This window comes from Aythya fuligula, chromosome 5 (genome assembly GCF_009819795.1).
Source record: "Aythya fuligula isolate bAytFul2 chromosome 5, bAytFul2.pri, whole genome shotgun sequence".
In the NCBI taxonomy this organism is placed as follows: Eukaryota; Metazoa; Chordata; class Aves; order Anseriformes; family Anatidae; genus Aythya; species Aythya fuligula.
Genome location: NC_045563.1, coordinates 35,765,953 through 35,787,842, shown reverse-complemented (window position 1 = coordinate 35,787,842; position 21,890 = coordinate 35,765,953). Strand labels below are relative to the sequence as shown.

At 39.8% G+C, this 21,890-nt stretch overlaps 1 protein-coding gene across 5 annotated transcripts in view; it reads left to right on the top strand.

Moving 5' to 3' along the window:
• Positions 1–21,890, top strand: part of SIPA1L1 (signal induced proliferation associated 1 like 1) — a 202,024-nt gene that overhangs the window by 76,370 nt on the left and 103,764 nt on the right. For all 5 annotated transcript variants that reach the window (XM_032188074.1, XM_032188075.1, XM_032188071.1 and 2 more), the window contains one exon: positions 5,545–5,621. The gene's annotated coding sequence lies outside the window, so the exon portion shown is untranslated. The remainder of the gene's footprint in view (positions 1–5,544; positions 5,622–21,890) is intronic.

Sequence of the window (21,890 nt, the reverse complement as noted above, 5' to 3'; positions counted from 1 at the left end):
TGTACATGGTGTATGTTCAGTGTGTGTTACTTGAGGAGTTGGAAGATGCTTTGCAGCATAGGGCACAAATCAGAATGAACTTAAGTTTAGCCAGTTTTTGTTAGTCATTATATACTCGTCTTTATTACCCTAGTTTTGTTTTTACTCCATGTTCACCAAATAACGTGTCTCTGCTTGTAATCTAGTATTGCTCTAGGATAGCTGTGCAGCCATTATTTTTATTATTGGCAAATGTGCATCTGGATGATCTTGTTCTGGTCATATAGGATATTGTAAATGTTATTGGAAATAACATTCCACAGGAATTCTGGGGACAAGAGTCAGTTTTTATGTTCATTTGAGGGGAAAAATACAAAGAAAATGCCAATTGTGATGAAGATGCAGAATTTACAGATTTGTCAAGTAATGGAAATATTAAGAGCGTATATAGAAAGATATATTCCTCAACCATCTTGCCATGTTGTGTGGATCTGTGCTCCTGATATCTGATGCATTTTAAACAAAGGCAACGGTTTTACTTGTCCTCTTTTGCTGTAACACGATATGTTGGGAATTCACATGAATCAAAGATGACCCTGAGTGTGAGATAGCACTGTAAATTCTCTGCTAGTCAGAGAAAATATTTTTGTGTTATCAACTAGATTTAGTAACTATTTCATTAAGTCCTTTAGTCTTGAGAATTTTTACAGTGTGTGTTTTAGTGCATGAATTATACTGCTAAGTGTATATAATGTACTGATAGAACAGGAGGTACCTCAGCATAGTTTCCCTTTATCATAACAATAGGATCAATATAAAACATAACACATTTCAGACCAGTATGTTGTGGTTTTTATGTAAACCAGATGGTGCTTTCTTGTATTTTGATGGGTACTGACTTATAAATCCAATCAAAAACTAGCATTTGTCTGTCAGAACGAGGCTGGATGTATAAGCATCTTTATTCTGGCAAAAGAAAAAAAAACACATACACAAAAAATATGAAAAAATAATGTAACTATCTGTCCTCCCTACCCCCAAAACCAAAAGCAAACCCTGATCCCAGGGAGTTTTACTGATGATACTGAGACACCTCTGGCTAACCTATTCAAGACTGAAATCCTTCACAGTGATGTAGGATTTCTTTTCTGGACTTCAGTAGATGTTTAGACAGCTGTTAATTCTCTAGTGCCATTTTTTCATTTTATTTTGGCGCTCAGTGGATAAGAGGGTGGATTCTTATAGATTTACTCGATATTTAAACAAAACCTTTGACTAAAAATGGAAATGCTGGACCAGGAGCAATGAGCTTAAAATTATATTGCAGACTGCCACAGATTAATAACACTACTGTCTCTTTTGATCATCAGTCTCTCCATATAAACTGCTTTCTAGCCTTTTAAAGGCATTGAGTCCTCAATGAATTTTTCACACAACACTGTGCAATTTGGAAGCTGATGGTTGCAAAGTCCTGTTGGTGAGTGAGATTGGTGTTGCAGTACTTAAGAGCTCACCACTGTTTGTGCAGGCTTTTAAGTTTCCAAAATGTAGGAGAGAAATACTTTGAGAAATGTTTTCAGATGGAAAACAGTATATTAGGAGAGCTCAATCTCCTTTAGGATGATGATAACATTATCGCTATTCCCTGGTTTACATAGCACTTTGCTCTCCTCAGGTGTAATGGTTTTGCCCTGTTCAGGTCAATATTGGTAACTTGTTTTCTTTTACTGTGCTGTTTTAAGTTTGTCTCCAACTTATTTGCCAGATTCCTGACATTTTGCTTCTGATAATGCAGATGTAAGGAAAAAGAGATGTTAAAAACAAATCCTCTTAAAACTTCACACCTATTCTACATTCAAAATAGGTAACTGGGGCGTTCTGAATGCTGTTTCTGAAAATGGATGCTAGTGTGTAACTGAAAACACTGCGTTCTGTCCTCAGCGTCAGAGAAAAGAGTGCTTTTCCATCCATATGTCAGTGGTTACTTTCTCTCCCCTGGCAGCACTGCAAGTACTTTTCCTGGAAGTGGGCTACTTTTGCATTCCTTCAGGTGCGTGCCTGTTGGACCCAGAAGTCGTGTTCTAGTTCACAGATAATTTAGTGTAGTCCTGGAGATGTAATCAAACTCTTTTTCTGTCCTTCAGCAAATATTTTCACATGATATATAAAAAGTCTTGGATTTTCAAACTGCTTTGCGTGTTATCCCAGCTTTTAGATCTCTGAACTAGTGAAAATGCATGCATATTCTGAAAAGGAAAGGGGGGAACAGTGTCTGATTATGTGTTTTTGGCCTTTGCAAGTGTGTGTTTGCCACTGTTTCCATCTATCAGATCACAGAAGCTAACTTGTTTATGTGAATAACTTACAATTATCCACATGCCTTGCTGGTGGAAATTTAATGAATGAATTGGAGGTAAAACCTAAACAAAAGTTGCTGAAAGTCTGAATTCTTTGAAGGACTGAACGATGGCGTCAGACTTTGGTATGTGCTGTTAACACTTCAGCTCTGATACGTGCTCTGGGTGTCTCTGTACTGGTGTAAATACGCCGGATTTGGCAAAGTATGAGTTGTAATATTTATTATTGCTGTTTCATAGGGAAGTTGAAAGATAAAATGGGAGCTAAAATACTTGTGTGTGCAGGGCTAAAATGTGTCCATGCACATCTGTACGTAAAGTCTAATCCTGTAATATTAAAGGTATAAACATGGCATATGACAAGTTTAATCTTCTGGTAGGCTTTGGTGGCCTGGGTGAGATCCAGACTCAGTGTGAGCTGCCTGAGCCGGCACGCTATAGAAAAGCTACCAATAGAGCTGACTTACCCTTAATGAATTTGAGACCGGCGTCGGTATTTCTTAAAATTAAAAAGGCAATGCTCCTCATTTTTTCTTGAATGTGGATGTGATTTGTAGCCCACCAACAATTTGGAATATCTCTGCAGGTGCTGTAATTTCACCCAGGAAGACTTGGAGGGAATTCTTGATAATGTATTCTGTGTTGGTATTGCTAACCACCTACGTGCATGTGTGCTGTTTTTGTGCTGTTCCTATCTGGGCAAGACTAGGACTGACTTAAAGGTCTTCTTGCCTGAGTCAGAACAATATAAAAACGTGGAGAAGGAGGTTCTTGGCTTGCGAAGATGTAAAATGCCAGACAAATGGGTGGCCTGTGTGAATATTTTTGTTGTATTACATCTGTCATTTCAGCAGACTCGCTGGTACTTCAGCAGCATGCAGTATTGATGGATACCTTACAAATGCCTGATGCAATACCCACCTTGGGACCGTCTGCTTGACGGGTCTCCATGTGGTTACTGGAACCCAGGAAAGCACCACAGGTCAAAAATGCAATTCAAGTACCATGGCACAGCAACACGTGCTGAAAGCTGAAACCATTGCGACTGGAAACTGTCCACAAACCTCTAATGCCTCTTCTCCTAAATGTTTGCTGTTTGACGAGTTTCCTGTGAAGTACTGAACTAGCATCCAACGCCCATTACTGGTCCTCCAATTACATGACTCAGGATGAAAACCCCCACTCCATGAAGATACCATTTCTTTCTTACTTTATTTGGTTCTGTGAAATAGATCTAAATCTGCCTAAACAATAAGATCAAGGCATTGAAGAGCAACGCGAGACAAAATAAACAGATGCAGATTCAGTCTGGTTTAGTAGATTTTTTTCCGTGTACGTTTTCTGCTAACGTCTACTTCAAGAATGGGCTTCTGTTTAATCTGTCAGGTCTGGGAAAGCATTTTAAGTGCAAAACAAGTAGAAAATAATTTCAAATAGCTGAAGGTCTGAACATGTAGTTGCATAGCAGAGTTTAATATTAGCTTGCCTTTTGTGACCTGAAGGAGAATTCAGGGCTACTTGCTAAAAGTAAAAATTGCAAGGCCTAAACCAATTGAATTATGTTACTGACAGGAGGAATATGATACACTGCTGAGCAAAGATTGGTTTTCTTTTCCATCTCTGCTCTTCTCCCAGTTGTTAGTGAATTAATCTCAATTGTGAGCAGCTGTTGAAATAATAAACGCTGCTGCTGCTTAAATGGTAGTTACAGGTATTCTGATTTCTTGAGAGCCCCAAACAGATTTGAAAAGCAAAACCAAAAAGCTCAGCTGGTAAAGCCATCACAGGATAAGGCAGGAAGCCTGCATGACAGAAGTCGTAAATGGAGAAACTCATTCAGCTGAATGCAGCATCCTGGAGGTGGGTGTACGCAGGGTTTTGCTGAGCATGTTTAAGCTGGTGCTGCCTTTGAGAGGGATGGCCGGGTGCCCCCATCTGCTGATTCGAGTTGTTTGAGAGGTCTTGCAACAGGAGGGAGAGAGAATGGGCACTTTCACTCCAGTTTTGTATACTACTTAAAATGATCATTTTCTGAGCATCTCTGAGATGAATGAGGGTAACCTATCTCTGGGTAGCTGACTGTAGCTGTGCCCTGGCCTCCCTTGCTGAGGGGGAGTCGGAGCTGCTCATCAGTCAGCCCTTCATCTGCCAAGGTTCATGGCCTTGCATTGTGAGGCAAGTCCATGGTGGTGGTGATTTTCCTTAAACACACAGTTCTGGGAATGTTAGAGTTATCTTGATTCAGCAGCCAGAGCTCTAGGACTTGCAGTGGAGGAAAAAATGCTATTTTGTTAGGCTTAATACACAGCTGCTTAGGTAAGTAGCTCCAGCAGTAATGTAAAGGTGACTCTTGTGGTGTGAGAAAACCTGTCCCAATTTAAGCTGGTTTTGTCAAATACATTTAGCTTGGGCAGATGTCACACATGTGGTTTAGGTATACTGCCCTGGCTGCTAAGTTTGCTGAATAATGCTAATTTTGCTTCACTGCCTCGCGGTTTGCAAGCTTGGCCGGACTTGGCAGGGGTTCGGGGGGGCAGCTGAGCCTGCCCTGGTGTGGGGCTGCGGTGTCTGGGTGGGTTTTCTCCTCTGATTGCTGTTCTGGGAAATAGCGGGCTCCTTTAGTGGCATGTCTCAGAAATGAGCGTGCAGAGACAATCTGTTCTGTACTTGTGGTGCTTTCTCTGTTGGCATCAGTATGGAGTGGAGGGAGGAAATGATTGTGATTCAAATGCTGAAGGGCTGAAGAACAGAAAGAAGGGAAAAGATGCTAGGCTGGGAGATGGAGGACCAGGCACTGGGAGGGAAGAAAGAGAAGGATGTAAGAGCAGGAAACTGTTGGCAAAAAAAAAGGGGGAAAGGAGGGGGGGAAAAAAGAGGGAGTGAGAGAGTGGAGTGAACAAAAAATGTGAGGGAAGGATTCATGAGCGCCAGGCAGGAACAAGCAGCAGAAGGAGGTTCTGGGGACAAGGGCGGGGGTGGGATGCAGATCACTGACTCTTTAAAGTCTTGGAAGTTTGTACTGTACTGCTGTTTGATATCACTGCAGATGCAAAAATCTGAAATTTTGTGGCAGGTGCTCTCAGTAGAAGACTCCTTTTTGGAGAATTTCATTCTCCAACTATTTGGCTACTTAGCTCTTAAATTAGTTAACTCTGATCAAGAATATTTTATCTATATATTTTGTTTATTTTTTTCTCTATTTTACCAGCTGGTACATCTTTGAAGAGAGATTTCCTGTGCCCTTCCTCAGATGTCTGTGATATTTCCAAGAGGAACTGTCTTTCTGTAAGTGGAACTCTTCTGTGATTATCAAATTCACAATCTGAATTGGTTGAACACATTAACAGGAAAGTGTGTATGCAGAGAAGTCTAAACAGTTTTTAAAATGAATTTTTTAGTACACAAAATCATTTGCTTGATATTCCCATTGTCTTAACCACAAATTAAATAAGATTTTTCTTGCTTTGTAATTGAGAATAATGATAGATATTCAGTGGAAGCTTCTTTTTTGGCTTTGGGCATTTGAAATGAATAGTAAACTTCTATTCTCTAGCTTAGACAGTGATAATAAAAGCAGTACACATCTCTGTCAACATTTGTGAAAAATAAGTCTCTGGGGATTTCTGAATGTTTTATTTAATGATGAGAACAGTAAATCTGTCCTGTGTGGTGTCTGAGTGAGCTGTCTTATATCAAAACATTATTAATTGATTTTTATACTTTACAGCTGTGTTTTGGGAATACGTATTGGAATGAAAGCCAAAAGCTCCCCTCTGGATTGCAAGTCATATTGTAGAAGAGTTGAGTGTTTTTTTTTTTTTTTTTTTTAGCAATGTTGATCAGGAGGAAGAGGGAGGCTGCTGAGCTGCCTACTTAGCTTGGTTTGCCAGCAGTCTTAGAACTAGTTTAGTCATGGGAGCACAGCTCATCAGACCTGTGCATGTATGTAGGTGTTTGAAGATGAAGATGGGTACCCTGTGAGATCTTCATTTATACTTACATCCATTGTTACCATCAGATTGTGAAATTAAGGTTTTAGTGGGATTGCTGAAGAACTGTGTATTCGTTTCTTCAGATGTGAGCACCATGGAGATCAGCCTTCAAAGCTGCTGTTCTCTAGAAATAGTGCTTTTTTTGTTAGTAGGTGGTTCTCTACTGGTTTGGAAACTGAATGTGTTTGCCACATGAGGAGGTGAACATAGCCTGGGGAAGGGAGGAGTGGAGCAGGGGAAGGGAGGATCCGGCCTCCCTTCCCTGGCAGGGGCAGGCTATCAAGCTTGGCTCAAGCTGCAGCTTCAGGCTCCATGAGGAGTCTCAGCATGATCCCTGTGGGCCTCCTGGATGGCAATACCTGGTTTGTCCCAAATGTGGACTGGATAGATCGTCATGGTGGCACAGGCAGCCCTGGAGCACGGAGTATGCGCATACAGTCTGCACTGTTCTGCAGCGCAGAAGAATACAGAAGTCTAGGAGAAATACAGCTGCATATTTGGCCATGGTAAAATAATTCACAGAAGTATCATGCAGCATGGCGTTTTAGGAGATGGTTGAGATTGAAACATTGAATCCTCTGGGATCATCATAGCTATTTAAAGTTAAGAGTGCATATAGTACCACAGTTATTTCCTTTAGCGCGCACGTGTTGTCTCCTCTCTCTAAAAATTACAGTCATTCTGCAGACTACTCAAAACAGGAAAAAAAAAAAATGGACTGTCTGTACTAGCTACTCTGGGCTGTGGTTATGAAAGCAAGTGTAGGAATTCAGTAGCCGGATTAGTTGTACTGTGAAAATAACAGTTGTGAAAGCTATTGCCTTTTACATAATGATAATTTTCAAATTATCATCAGCTGTTTTTATACAGAATGAACATCAAATATAGATGGCTTACCACATAAATCTCTCAATGGTAAAAAAAAAAAAAACAAAACAAATGACAAAAGCCACAAATAATGAGATGACTGAATCTGCAGCACAAACCATTGACCTTTTTTGTCTCAAACAGAAAAAAACAACCAACCAAAAAACAAAACAAAACAACCCCCACACTAATAATTTCTTCTAATTTATACCTAAATATTTTTTTATTTGTCATTAGTGTCAAAGTTCAAGTTTCAGTTATTGTGTTGGCTTAATTGGTCATATTTAACACAAAAGGATTTCATAGTATTAGAACAGCTAAGTGTTCTGGTTTTAAATGTAAAATTGTAGAGTACGTTTTATGTGAAGTAATGTGACCTAGAAGAGGCTTTGGCAACAGGTTCAATTTCAGTGAATCCAGCAAAAATTGCAGAGTTTGCTTTTTCTTGCACCTGCTTTACATAAACATACTGTGCTTGTACCAAAACTGTATTTTGTTTTTGTGAGTATGATAGTCTTACCAGCAATTTCATTTAATCATCCACTGTTTGCTTTTTTAAAAGAAGCACTAAATTTAATTTTTAAAGTTCGGATTCTTATGAATGGGAAGACATCAAAGGAGAAGGCCAGTAACTGGGGAAAGCCATACACAGTGTAAAACATGGAATAATGAGAGAGAGGCTAAGAGCCTGTTCTGTCACATTTCAGTTTAAAATAGCTGGGGACATAAGGAAATAAGCAAATTATTTGATGAGTTAGCAATGAACTTAGCTGCAGCAGTTTTAAGAGAAGCAAGGACAGCCAACAGCTTGTCAATTTGATGGATTGACCCCAAAGTTTATTTAAAAAGAAATCACTCAAGAAAATTTATTGCTTTCATATGCTTTTACCAATGTGTCTGTTCTCAGCTTCTAGCCTGTGAACCACCAGTGGAATTCAGAGCCTGTCCATCATCTGCAAACAAAAGTATTTTTGATAACCGTGCAATTGAGCAATAGAAAATGAATAATTCAATGTGTCTTACAAATGTGCCTGTCCATCATGTGTAAACAAAAGTATTTTTGATAACCGTGCAATTGAGCAATAGAAGATGAATGATTCAATGTGTTTCACAAAAAGCTGAAAAAAATAATTAGAAAGAAAGACAAAAGAAAACTTGGCTGTCAGTGCAGAAGCATCTTCCTGGTGGTCCCCCAGACTTAGGCAGCATGACAATTGATTTCCTCAGCTTTTCATCAGTGGGGCTGCCCGTTTAATTTCGGTCACCATCCTTGTCTATGCAGTTGTACCACACTGCACAGAACTAGTGTTGCCTGTGCTCATGGTGTTGTTGCTGGAGGTGAGTGGGGTTGTGCAAGTTCCCCTCCCTCTACAACCACTTCCATATCTGTGATGCTTTTCACTATTCTGCCCTTAGATGTTTGTGTATAATTTAATGAAGGGAAGTTGCACTGGGGCTTTGTGGAAAAATTGTCTTGAAAGAAGGCAGGTAATCTTTCATGAGCTGCTGCTCACTACCTGTTTTCTCCCAGAATTTTCTTGGGGAAGAGGTGCGTCACCTTCTGAAATCAGACAGTAAGAGTTTTTCATAAGCTGAGTGGCTGAGTTGGGAATCTTTAAGTACCCTGAAAAGACCTTTCTTTTTGGTAAGCTCATGCACATGTTAATGGAAGGTGTTTTGCACAGGAAGATACAGGAGAGGTATTTTAAATATCAGTATGAATCCGTAGATATTAGTAATTCTGTCAGTTAGCTGAGACATCAAATATATGTTAAGGATACTTGAAATTGCTGTGTCTAAGAATCTGCAAAAAAATTGTGACAGTCAGGCTTATCTTAATCCAAGTGTAAGGAGGTATAACCAACTACTCTTGTTCTGAGGGCATTCTCATTCTTTTGTCACTGTAAAATATTTTCTTTATAGCAATCTCTTGGTTATCATTGCTTTTCAGATGCCTCTCAAGGTGTCACCATAGCTCTCTTCATATGTGCCCATTAAAAGTTATTGAATTTAATATATTTTTTCCAACAGAGTATTTGCAAACTTCCATTCAGGTACAAACTATCAGAAATGCTCTTTTTACCGGTAAATTTTGAAAACAAATTCTTGAAGGAGGAGACACATTATTCATCTAAAGAAAAGAAGGGTACTTCTTGGACAGATTAATGTGTTTCAAGCTGTGTTCTCCATCCATAATCAGATTTGGGAATGCAGTTTTCTGCAGTGCACCTGCACTTCTTTGACTTGCATTTAAAATATACAAGCAAAAGCTATACCTAAGAGAAGTGATGCTCTCTTACCTCCCATGTGATGATAAAATGTGACATGATGTATGCTATCGCTGAGGCAAGAGAGCTGGGTGGTGCACAGAGAGTAAACAGATCACAAGTCCATTTTTCTGTGTCTGTATGGGAAGGGAGGGAAGAGAAGTGGGAGACTTCTTTCAGATTTTGCACTTCATTTTGGGTAAAGTCAGTGTTTTACATCTGTTAATGGGGAAAAATCAGCTCATGAAATCGTATTAATTTAATAAAGCCTTTAAATCCTTGATTTTTCTTCCAGTACAGAATATTGTTGCAAGAATCCCTTCCTTATCAACAAAGGAGTAGTAATTACCAGTAACATGGTCATGTTTTTTCACAAAGCATGGCTATGCATCAATACTCCATGTATTTTCCTACGTGACTTAAATTCTATGGACTTCCATTAAAATACTCTGAATAGAACTATTTCCAAAATACCAGTGAATGTGTCTGAGTTAGCTAACTTTCTGTAAGGTACTTGGTTAAGAAGGCCATAACAACAAACATAGATGGATGCATGGCCTGTCCCACTACCTTAGCAATCTTCTTGACATCATGCTTGCTCAGATCGGAAGTTTAGAGAAGAATATGAGAGCAGGCATACAATGATCTTTACACACTTTATTTCCTCTAGCATTTAGTAGTTTTTGACTCTTGCATCAGGGGAGACATCATGTGCAAAGTATGCTTTCATGGATATTTCTTTCATTGAAGTGTGAAGTAAGCTTTGTGGAGTCTAGTAGTATCTTCTGACAGAGATCCATTGTTTATGTGATTTGTAAGGTACTGTCATTATTCTAAATAGGGTTTTTCATGTCATTTGCTGCCTAATTATAATATTTGGAGAAAAATCAAATGATGGTTTTCCTTTTCCTCTTTTCCGTGTTTTCCATGATTTTATAGACCTTCTGTTTCCTCTCAACTGTCTGTTCCAGAATGAAGGGCTCATAAACCCAGGCAGCCACTGAAAGAACTTCCTGCTTGCATGTTCCTGCTTCTGTTGCTGGCATAAATGTTCCTATAGTCACACACAGACACAGAGCAAAGGACCGATCTGCCTAAAAATTTACTCTTCCACATCCCTAGATACTTTGAACAGTTCAACTCTTCGTGGATGCATGGCCATAAGATGGCAGGAACAGTAATAAGCAGATGGACACCTTCTCAGGTGTGTGGGCGTCAACTCTCTGCTCTGTGAACGCTTCTTACCTGGTGTTAAATGGAAATCTGTTGCTTTATCTCTGGATGTGCTCTACGTACACGCATACAAAGAAATGCTTTCAAACCAGAGACTTGAGAGCTTTTTATTCTGGGGCGGTTAATGTCCAAGTGTGCAGGTAACTCTTAGCATCCAGAAGTAAATGAGTGATGGCGAACCCACTGCCTAAGCCTTCCAGGGGAGGAGTGAACGCACTGCCAGCGAGTCCCTGCGTGCCGGCTCCCCAGCCGTCTGTGCTGTGTGCGTGGGCCTCTGCCGCCTCTGCAGCTGGTCTGACGGCGACGTGTGCGTGGATCTGGGCCAGTGGCCAGCTCTGGCCCAGCTCCCAAGGCGGGTCTCTGTGCTGCAGCTTCTAGAGCAGAGCTGGTAGGATGAGAAGACAGGAGAGACAGTCTTGTGGAGGTGGGGAGGGAGGCATGCTGTAAAGGCAGTGTTTGGAGGATACAGGAGTGAGAGGGAGGAATTTGAGCACTGGTATTTGAGGGATATACAAATGTTGCTGCTTTTTGTTCAAGTGGGGTTTGACTTAAAAACCCCAAACACCTACATCCCAGCTGTCAATGGCCTGACAGACTTCATGCTGACAAACTTGGCTGTGAGAAGTTGATGGGAATTACCTTTGGGAGGTACCTGTGGTCTCGTGTGGTCAGTCAGCCATGCACCCCGGCATTGTGCTTTCATACTTCGATCAGTAGAAGAAACACTGTACTAGAAGCAGCACTGTGTCCAGGAACACGAGTAGTTTACGAGTTGGCAATGGGATCATCATCCATTCGAACCTTCTGGTTCCTACCTGCTCCCTCACCGCATCCCTCCATTTACCTGAACTTCTTTACCATCTTTAATGGCTCCAGCACAGAGCATGAGTAGCTTCATTTTCCCCAAAGTTGACTATTTGGCCATGTATTTCTATTTTTTTGCAGGCCTGGCTTATTAAAGACTTAGTAAAAATTCATGTACGTATAATTGGGGTAATTTATTAAGAAAGGAAGGATAGCAATGGTTACTGCAGAAGTCTGACTTGTTTAGGAAACCAGGGAAGGGGGGAGAGATGAATTCTTTATTCAAAGTCAGATAAGTTTTGCAATCTTCTCATGCTTTTTATTTCCTTTCCCCGTCTGTGCTGTTTTAATGTGGTTTACCAGTATGATGACCCCTTCAGGAGTTCTCACTGAAAATGGCCTCTAACTTTCATCTGAACATGCTGATTTCTTCTGCTTCTATAAATTTCACTGTACAGCTGGAATAGCCGTGCTTCACTAGTTTAACACAAAACAGAGATGCATTTATTAGCTGGATAATGTCTGTGCTTCTGGAGTCAAGTCATATTTGCATTTGGTAGAGTTTATAGAAGGCTGTTTTCTCAGTAGAGGGATTGTGGAAAATGCATCATGCAAAATCCTCAGGAATATTATTTTCAGCAAGTGTCACGTACCAGATGGCTTTGCAACCTATTTAGCTATCTGTTTTTGTTAATCTTGCTCTGCTTGCTTGAGACCTCAAAACTTAATTTCCCCACCTGCTGATAAATATAGGGTCATAGGAATCGCCACGTTGGGTCAGACCATCTGTTCTTTAATTAGGATTAGTAGCAGATGCTTGGGATGATGATGCACAAAAATCTACAATAGGCAGTTATGATAATAATATGCTCCAGGGAATCTCTCTGGGATCCTGTTAGTTCAGCTTGTGTTGTAAAGCTATTTATTTTTAAATATTTTCTACTGTGATGCCATTTTATCTGTTGTTCTCCCCTTTAACATTGCTAAGCTTTTGGCTTGGCAGTCCTGCATCCCTCACAGTGAGTTCCCTGGGTAGACAAACGAGGTCTCTTTGGGTGGGGAACTTGTCAACTTTCAATTTAGTTGAATCCTTCCTTTCTTGTCTCTTGTGTTATTCAGGGAAAGAAATCCTTGGTCTACCTTTCTTCTGCCATTTAAAAAATCTTTTTCTTGGGAAAAAAATTGTATTCTTTCTGATTCTTCCTCATGCTTTTCGTTATTCTTGATTCCTGTGTCCGGAAGGAGAGAAAAACATAGCTGTGGCCACTGGCTGATTCAAATTTCCCACCGTGCTTCAGTTGAGAAAACACCACTGATGCCTATAAGAGAAAATGTTTCCTTACGCTACTGAAGAAGTATCATTTATACAAAGTACCTTCAGTGTTTTAGTTTTTATTTGAGGAAGATGAGCTTTGTTGTAATAGTGAAGGTGCCTTTGCAATGGGCATGCTACAGTTCTGCAGCAAGGCGACGGGTGTTTGCAGCTGTTCTCCAAGCTGCTTTGAGCAGAGCATGGCACAGGACTAAAAGGTGGGGAGAGTTCCTTCTCAGGGCCATGGGTGTGCCTGCGTTTCCCTTGGCAGCCCTCGATCTGAAATGAGAAACTGCACTTCTTTTCTTACTGCAGCTGGAGTGGTGCTTAAAGAAGTGCTCAACTGGGGGACAAACATGGCTTGCTGATAACAACAGCGATGCCACTAGCTAAACAGCAGCTCCCAAACCAGGGGCTGTGGCAGCACAAATGGGCATGGACACAAGATACTAGTTACTGTTTGGGGCGGGTGGGTTGTTATACTGTGCTGATCTGAAATAAATTTAAGAGCAATTGATAGAGAAGCCATTTGATATAGATTATGCCTGTAATTTTAAATATCTGTGCAAAAGGGATCTCAGTTTTCTTTGTACTTGCCTCTTTTTATTTCTGTGGGGCCTTATTTCTTGGTGGAGTATTACTCATGAAGTGCTAGCCTCCCTCTATCCCTTACATTTTTCTATATGCATTCTTAGAAAACTCATTAAACCTCGAGGTGAGTGTAAGTTAGTAGTTGAAGGAACCAATAGGGTTTGAGTGAAGGGAGGTAAAATTATGGGGAGGAGAGACAGGTTTTGGTTAGATACATGAATAGACAAATGAGGTGTTGAACACTGTCCTTACCAGCAAAGGAATGCAGTTTTTTCTAACCTGCTTCTAAGCATCAGAGCCAGAAGCCTCTGTTGTGTTGTGCTCGGGTTTCCAAGGAGATGGGAGATATTTTTGCAAAACTGAGAAATTGAGAAATCATGGAAAGAGGAATTTTAAATTGCATGTCAAACCACAAAATGCAGTGGCACGGAAGATTTGTAATACAAAGTATTTTAAGGGTAGAACTTAAATGCTGTACAGCTGAAATCCTTTCTCACCGATGGTAATGATTAGCATTTATCTGAGAGCTATTTTAGGATGATAAACAACATTCTTTTCATTTTCGACTGCTTGGAGAGAAGACTAAGTGCCCAGATAAATAGATGCTATTTATCACCAAGTCTGCAAGAATTGTTTATCCAGAATTAAAAATCCTAAAGTGTTCCTAAGAAATTAAGATGGTTTGAAAATGCTAGAGGTCCAGCTCTTGAAATACTGGTTGGCTTGAGAGTGTTGAATGAATAGGTATTACAGATGGAGCAGCCCGGGAATGTTCTGTGTCTAGGATGTTAAAAGCTGCTTAAGATTATATGAAGTATTTGTCAACTTCTTGAGGAAACTGGAAATTTTCAGTTGATGACAGCATATGTGTAGCATCCAACTTTTTTTGCATGTAAGAGTTAAGGCACAATGTGTAAAGCCTGCTTAGATGCCAGCTTATGCTTTGGAGTACTGGGTAGCTGCAGGACACCCTGTGAAGCCGGAAGAGTGGACTAATTTTGCTAATTGTGGACATGTGCCGTGCTTCTTGAAAGAACATGTAAATTAATAATCAAGAGATGGACTTCTCTGTAGTGGTATGACAATTTTCACATCCTAGAATATCTTGGTGTGTAGCATTGCTGGGACCTGTGGGTCTGCAGCACACTCTCTGGCACAAAGAGTGGCATCTGAGCTTACATGGTACAAAGTGTGTACTCTGCTATATAGCATGTATAATCTTAAGCTTTCTTCTAGCCATACATTACTGTAGATATGTCATGGTTCTACTTGCCTGTATTTGTTTCATCTGATTTTAATCATGGCTTTGTTTCTGCATCTGTGCTATCACTAAGAAGCTGGTCAGCATCTTTATCACTCTGGTTGTGATACTGTTTCTGTACCTCAGGCATGGCTGGCAGGTGGAGCAGATAGGTAGGGCACGTAGCAGGAAATCACAGGGAGGGGCTCTGTGAATCCCTGTGAAAACTCAGTAGGAGAAGGGTAGGTAGAAACAATACTGTTCTCGGTTTGAGCTGAAAGCCAAGGTGGGATTGCAGGAGGGACTCTAGTTAGTATTGGTGGGAAAAGGCCAGGGGTTTAATGAACATAGGTAAAACTTTGGCTGCAATGTGAGCGTAACTGAGATGGTAAATCATTCAGCAGTGAACTGTCTGCTGGGAATTGGTCTCCCTCAATATTCCTTGTCTGGAGGGAGCCAGCACTGGCATTACTGGCTCCCCAGCTGTTCATAGTTTTGCTTCCTGTTTATTCCATAAATTAATGAAAGTATTCTTCTCAAGCAGGTAACAATGTGACTTTTAAAGACAGAGATGCATGATTTGTTAAAAACTTTTTTGTTTGTAATTTTAGAATGTCATTATATAAGAAAAAAAAAAAAACAAACAAAATCTAAAGCACAGTATTAAGCTTTCTGGTAAAAGCAAAATGTTGTATCCTATATTTTTATATGCTTAAAATTTCTGCTCTATAAAACAACATTTTGCTGACATACATTTTCAGGATAGCTTCATACTGGTTTTGGTTTTGAGACTTAGGATTTGTTTAACTGAATATTCCAGGCTGAAGCGTTCAGCTGTATTTACTATGTAATATGTCAAAGCTTAATTTCATTCTAGCACCCACTAAAATCTCTGGACATAGATACAAACAAGCAAACAAAGTGAAGAAGTATTTTGTTTGTATTAGTGAATGTATTTGTAATGTTGTTTTTGAAAACACTGCTGTTTTGGGAAAATAATACAGAGGTCCACAAAATAAAACTTACAAAATAGTAAAATTGCAGAAGTTTTGAAGATCATGAAATAGTTAAAAGATATGTTGCTGATACAAAAAAGACATCTTGACCAGCTGTATATGACTGCATTCCTTGCTTATGCATACTGCTTTTTGAAGTATTGGGCCTCTGAACTGCAAGAATGATGCAAGCTTTACCTTTGCTCGAAAAACAGGATGTGTTTGATACTAAAGTAATAGAAAAATGTGAGAGGAGTGATTTAGGAGATACAGCTTGAATAAGGTGGAAAAAAAAGGACAGAAAATGCAAAAATTTTAGGAAATAATACAATTAAATATCGTATTAAATAATACAATTAAATAAAATTGTATTGAATAATGCAATTAAATATTAGGGAGGCTTAAATTGCCTAGTCTGTAGGGGCAGTTGCTCACAACTGCACTTCCCATTTCTGCCCATAAATGAGTTCATGATTTTAGCTTAGTGATGTGTATAAGTAGTGAAAGCAGTGGAAACTATATAGGGGCCAACTGGTGAGAAGAAAATATATATATGTACATATATATTTTTGATTATTATTATTTTTTCTTGCTGGTTTTGGTACCTGGGTTACTTGGGGCAGAGTGAGCTCTAATGTCACAGTCAGCGCTTCAGTCATGTAGGCATGCATTCAGGACTTCCCTGAAGACAGCAAAGTGAAGATTTTTGGTGAAGGAGGTTCCAGTGAAACCTCAAAGATGAGAGGAATTTCAAAAGGAAACTAAAATGATCATCTGTCATGAGAAATTCATTGGCTGCTATTCAGAACAGAAAACTGTGCAAAATGCTTGTGGCCAGCTAAATGAATATGAATGTGTTACATTTTTCCACCCCTTTTGCATGCATAACAGAATATACCTGAATCAAAATGGGTTAGGCAGATCATAGTTGGTTAATGACCACTTGGTTATTTAAAACTTTCCTGGAAGAAAATACATTTGTTTGGTTTAAATCAATTTTATGCTGAAGGACTTACGAACTTTTTGTGAAGCTTTTATATCGCTGGTGAGTTGTCCATTCAGTTAGCTCCCATATAGAACTGACAACAGGTTTCATTAGAAATAGGGTTTGCTGCTGTGAACATTTAGTTGTTAAAGCACATGGGAATAGCCCTTCCTAAATATAGCTTTTCTTTAGTAATTTTATCCTTGAGGACCAATGAGTAGGGTATCCTGAACTGCACACATCTTGCTCAAGGAAGGGTCTTGTTTGTGGTGTGTGTTTGGATGTAAAGTCAGAGAGACTACTGTCTGCATTAGATTTAGCAATGAAAATAGTAAATACAAGTCTGAGAAATGTTTTATTTGCTGTAGAAATCAGCGTGGTGAACTAGGCAGAGATTCTGTAGGAAGAAGTGGCCATCTAAAGAATTGAGGATTCATATAGTAATTATGTAGACAAAAGTTGTCTCACAGTGCATCAGCTTTTCTGGATTTGTCTTTTGCTTGCGATGTTTAGAAGTTTTACTTTGTCATTTGCTGTAGAGAAAACATGTTTAAAGTTTTAATCTCTAGGTGACAGCACAGTGCACTGTTCTCTACAGCGGGCAGGTGCCAGCAAACCGTGTGATGCTGTTCTGCCGTGGGAGATCTGAGCCACCTCTGCTCTTCCTGCCTCCCCTGGGGAGTCGAAGTGGGTACAGTGAGCTGTGGGTGCTGCTTGTGCCCCAATTTGCCAATCCCCGCAGCTTGCAGTGTCTCAAAGCTGCACGCCTGTGCGCACGCATGCCCTCTGGTGACAGTGGAGCATCTTTGAAAGTTCAGGGAAACGCAACAAAATACTGAAAATAAAAAGCTCTCAGCTCAGGAGGGTTATTATGCTCTCCCCCCACGAAACAGAGTGGGACAGAGGTGCTAGTGATGTGATAGTTTGTGTGGCAACTGTAAAAGCTTTCAAACTGTGTAGGCTTAACTCTTTTCCCATCTCTTTGTAGTTGCCATGGCTTTTAAATAACTGCATGTTACAGTTTGCGCGGTGACGTTCTCTTCAGGTCGCACTTCCAGCAGCCCTTCAGGGGGCTATCACTCTCATGCACCCATTTGTGTTCACCCCCCTTTTCTCTCTTCTCTCAGCTGCTGCCAGTGTTGAGTTAGATCAGAAGTGAGCTTCCATTCGTCCTAGTGAAGCCATCAGTTAAATGCATGCTTTGAATCCAGATCAGTTCTTCAGTCCGGCTGCCCTCCTGCAGCAGGAATTTGGTTTGGCCAGGTGGGATCACTGGCACTGAAGTCTAGCCTAGGCACTGGAAAACGTAGAGCTGTTCTGAATTTGTCAATATTTGGTTAACTTGCAAAGCCTTTGTAGATACAACTTTAAAAAAATAAATAAATAAAAAGGACGAGAAAGTTCTTTTTTATAAGGATTTGAGGAAAAAATTGCTTTCTTTTGTTTCATCTCCATTTAATGAAATTGGGCATTACAGTTCTGCATGTGGATATCATTCTCTCTGTCAGTGAAATCCTCCTTTTCCTTCCTAGCTGCTGTAAATTTACTGCTGCAGTGTCCTGCTCTTTGCTTCAGATCAGTGGCTCGGTCCGAATTCTCACCAGCTGTAGAAACATGACAGAATAATGTTTTTTTAATGAAAAATGCTATGCGGTGTTGTGCAGTTGGTTTCTTCCTCCTTTCTGCCAGTTCTTCTCTGCTGCTGAGCTTTCCATGTGAATCCACTTGTTTATACTTACTTGTGTTATTTGAAGGAGCAAGAGCTATGAGAGAAGTCCAAGGACAGACTACAGACAAGACATCGGTCCTTTTTTGTGATCCCGATGTGTTGTGAACACAAAAGTCCCACCAGCACAGATGTAGCCCTGGTCTGACGGCTCTGAGCCATGTGCATCTTGAGGCCTGGCTGACGTGTCTCAGAGCAAATCGGTTTTGTTCTTGGAGAAGTCCATTTTGAAAGGATCCCTGTTGTCATGAACAAGTCAGAGGGGAAGAGAAATAGTTAGGGAACTTAAGTTTTCCTGCTTAGAGTAAGATCTTTAAGGCTGGACTTTACTAGATGCCAGCTTTAAAAAGCAAATGCCAGTGGATTATGGGGAAAGAGGAGGGAAACATACCTGCCTGTACAAAATTGTGTTGTATGAAGTAATAGTATACTATCATACAAAATAAATGGAATATGCAGTGGTGTGAGTTGAGGTATATAAAATAGTGGTAAAGCAGCATTGCTTTTTGTTAACAGGACATTGTCCTTTGGAGATCGTAAAGGTGGACCTGGCTGTGGTGACACAGCACCTCTGCCTGCCTGTTCTCCTTGCTGCTCTCCTTGAGGCTCTTCATTACCCGGCGGTTAAGAAGACACCTTTATGGTGCTCCGTGTATCGCATTACCTGGAGCGTTTGAGTCATTATTCAGTTTGTAAAATGAGTACCTCGTGGAAGTCTTTGGAGCTAATTAGATGCCTTCCTTCCAAGAGCCATCCCTCCGTAAGCAGAAACAACAGAAGCACGGTACTGTGCCGAGCCCCAGAGAGGCTGAAACTTTTCCCCAGCTGCTGCTTGGGCTTGGCGAGTTGTGTCCATTTCATCGCTCACATTCACATGTCCGAGCTCTAAGCAGAAACCTCAGGGTTAGTACTGCTTTTAACATATAGTAAATATTGTTTGCCTTTTTTAAAAAAGGCTAAATGAAATGTGTGTTCTAAGCTTTAACAAGTGTCTTTATAAACATTTTATCCAGCTTTAAAACTCATCTAATCTTTAATGGGTTTTTAAGAGGCCTGGTAAATAAAAGGTATTTTCTTACTAATGCTCTCACCCACAGATTTAAGAAAAAAATTGCTGTGGCTGAAAGCCATTTAACAATTTCTTAATGGAGTGGTGTTGAGAATAAAACAAAAGTGTTCTAACAGCACAGGTCTTTGACAGCTGGGGAGGCGAAGGGAAAATCATCAGTGATGCCAAATCCGGAAGGTGACTGTATGCAGATCAGCACTGAGACAAGAGCCTGGTGCTACTTGCGCGCTTGTTCCAGCAGTCTGTTTCCTGTTAAGTTGATCTGATGCTTATGACTTTTTACAGCTGTTTGACCTGCAGAAGCTAATTTTAGCTGCATTATGGTATACCAACAAGTACGCCACATATTAATCTCACTCTTTTTTCTTGTCTTTTCAGCAGATTTAGGGAAGCATTTAACTGGATCTTAACTAATTCCTCAAAACAAATCTTTCAGACGAATACTGTAGAACAAAAAAAGCTTTTTTTTTTTTTTTTTCTGAAAACATTTCCCTTGGCTATTTGCTTACACCATCATTCTGTTTGACATCAGTCCTCCATTTGATAACCGTCTTTTGGTTAATTAAAATTACTTGAGATGAACTCTGTCCTAACTGAAACCAGGATACTAATATGAATACACTGTGGAAAAGACATCTCCATTTCTCTCCATTTCTGTATATCTATTCCTTTCTCTACCTGAAGTGTTAAAATTTATCTGTATATTTCATGAGGCTTTGAAAAAGTGACTGAGACTGTTGTTTCTCTGTAGGGAAATGACATTTTCATTTTTTGCTTTTACCTCAGTGTCCTGCTGCTGTAATGATTGCTCACTGTTATTATGCGGATAGCTCTGGTAAAAGTGTGTTTGTGGAACAGACCCATGAACTTGGTAGCATGTCTTAAAGAAGTTGCTGAGACCGTGTTTCAGGTCTGTTTCAAAGATATAACATGCTTCATCCACAAACTTTCTGTGTTTGAAACCGCAGATGGAAGCAAGCGAAATGTCTGTCTATGGAGTGAGTAATGTCCATAATGGACGGCACGTGTAAGGTCACGGTGCTGAGGAGATCGATTCCACCAGATGCTCAGCTGTCTCCTAGCCTCCAGCTGCTGCTTCACACCCAGATTGCTTGGAAAGTATTTGTGGTAATAGGAAAGGTGGACTCTGGTGTATTTTAGGCATCTTGGACTAAAAAAAAGGTTTTGTTTCTTGTTGGGCTCTATTGCTTTAGAATTGTTTGGTTTCTGAGTCCATTTTGAAATTCAATCATAATATTAAAAGAGAACAGTAATAATCAGAAACTCCATCTACTTCTTTTTGATTTACTACAGAGTTTCTTCTGGTATATCTTCTTATAGGTTATTGTTTGTGTTTTTTTGAAAACATGGTTCTTTTGTCATTTGTTTGTAGGATACAAAGGAATGTATTGTCCTGAGGGCTATATATGTGCACAATTTCCATGTAGATCGTGGAGCTTCAGAAAAGTTTTATGCAGAATAACATCTCCCTTTTTTTTCTTTGTTCAATGAAATTTATGCTTATCATATTCTGTTCTAAAGCTGTCATTGAAGTTCTGTTGTGAAGTGGTGTGTTTGTGCTTTCTTTGACCTCAGTTTTTTGATATCTGGTGAGCTATTTGTTTAGTACGAAGGTGTCTTTGAAAAGAGAAAATACACACCTGTGTGCTGCTGATTCTCTGTTGCTGCTGTCCTCATTTGTTGTCATGAGGAGTGGTGGAGTAAATAGTTGAATCCCTGAAGGTATGTAGATTAGTAATGCAGTGATGGCTTTAATGATAATGCTGCATAAGCAGTCTTTTTGCAAGGAAATTTAGTGCAGTAGTGCCAGTACTATGATTTGGTCTTTTGTAGCAGTCTTTCCGCACAGTGCAATTCACAGCACAGTTGAAAAATGAGAAGTGACAGTTCCTTGTTCCACTGTAAATGGCTTAATAAAAAATTATGATCCATGCCAGAACTTTTAATTGATCTTTTTATTCATAAGTGTTAATAATCATCCTGAAATACTGGCAAAATGAAGGGGAATATGAAAGCAATTACTTCAATTTTTGTTAAATGCCTGGATTTTTCTCATAACCTTCTAATTGAAACACTTTCACAGAATGCTGAAATTAAAGCTGCTTACAGATCATTGGGATTCTCCTTTTTACAATACTAGTTTAGATATTGAATACATGCATACAATGTCTTTACAAAGCTGTGTATTTTTATGTGATATTTAGAGAGAGAGGCTCTTAAATTGTTTTGATGCATATGATGTTGTATTTGGTAAAATCTGCCACCATTTTTTCTTCCCCATTTGTAATATCTTATTACTTTTTTTTTTCTGGAGTTTTTGCAATAATACTGTACTGAGATGGTTGTCGAACTGTTGCTGCCCAGTGCTACTTGTCTATGTCCTTCTTGGCCAAGGTTTTCATGTAGGTGTCCAGCGAGCTAAGTAGGATATCAAACTGCACGTGGATAGTTC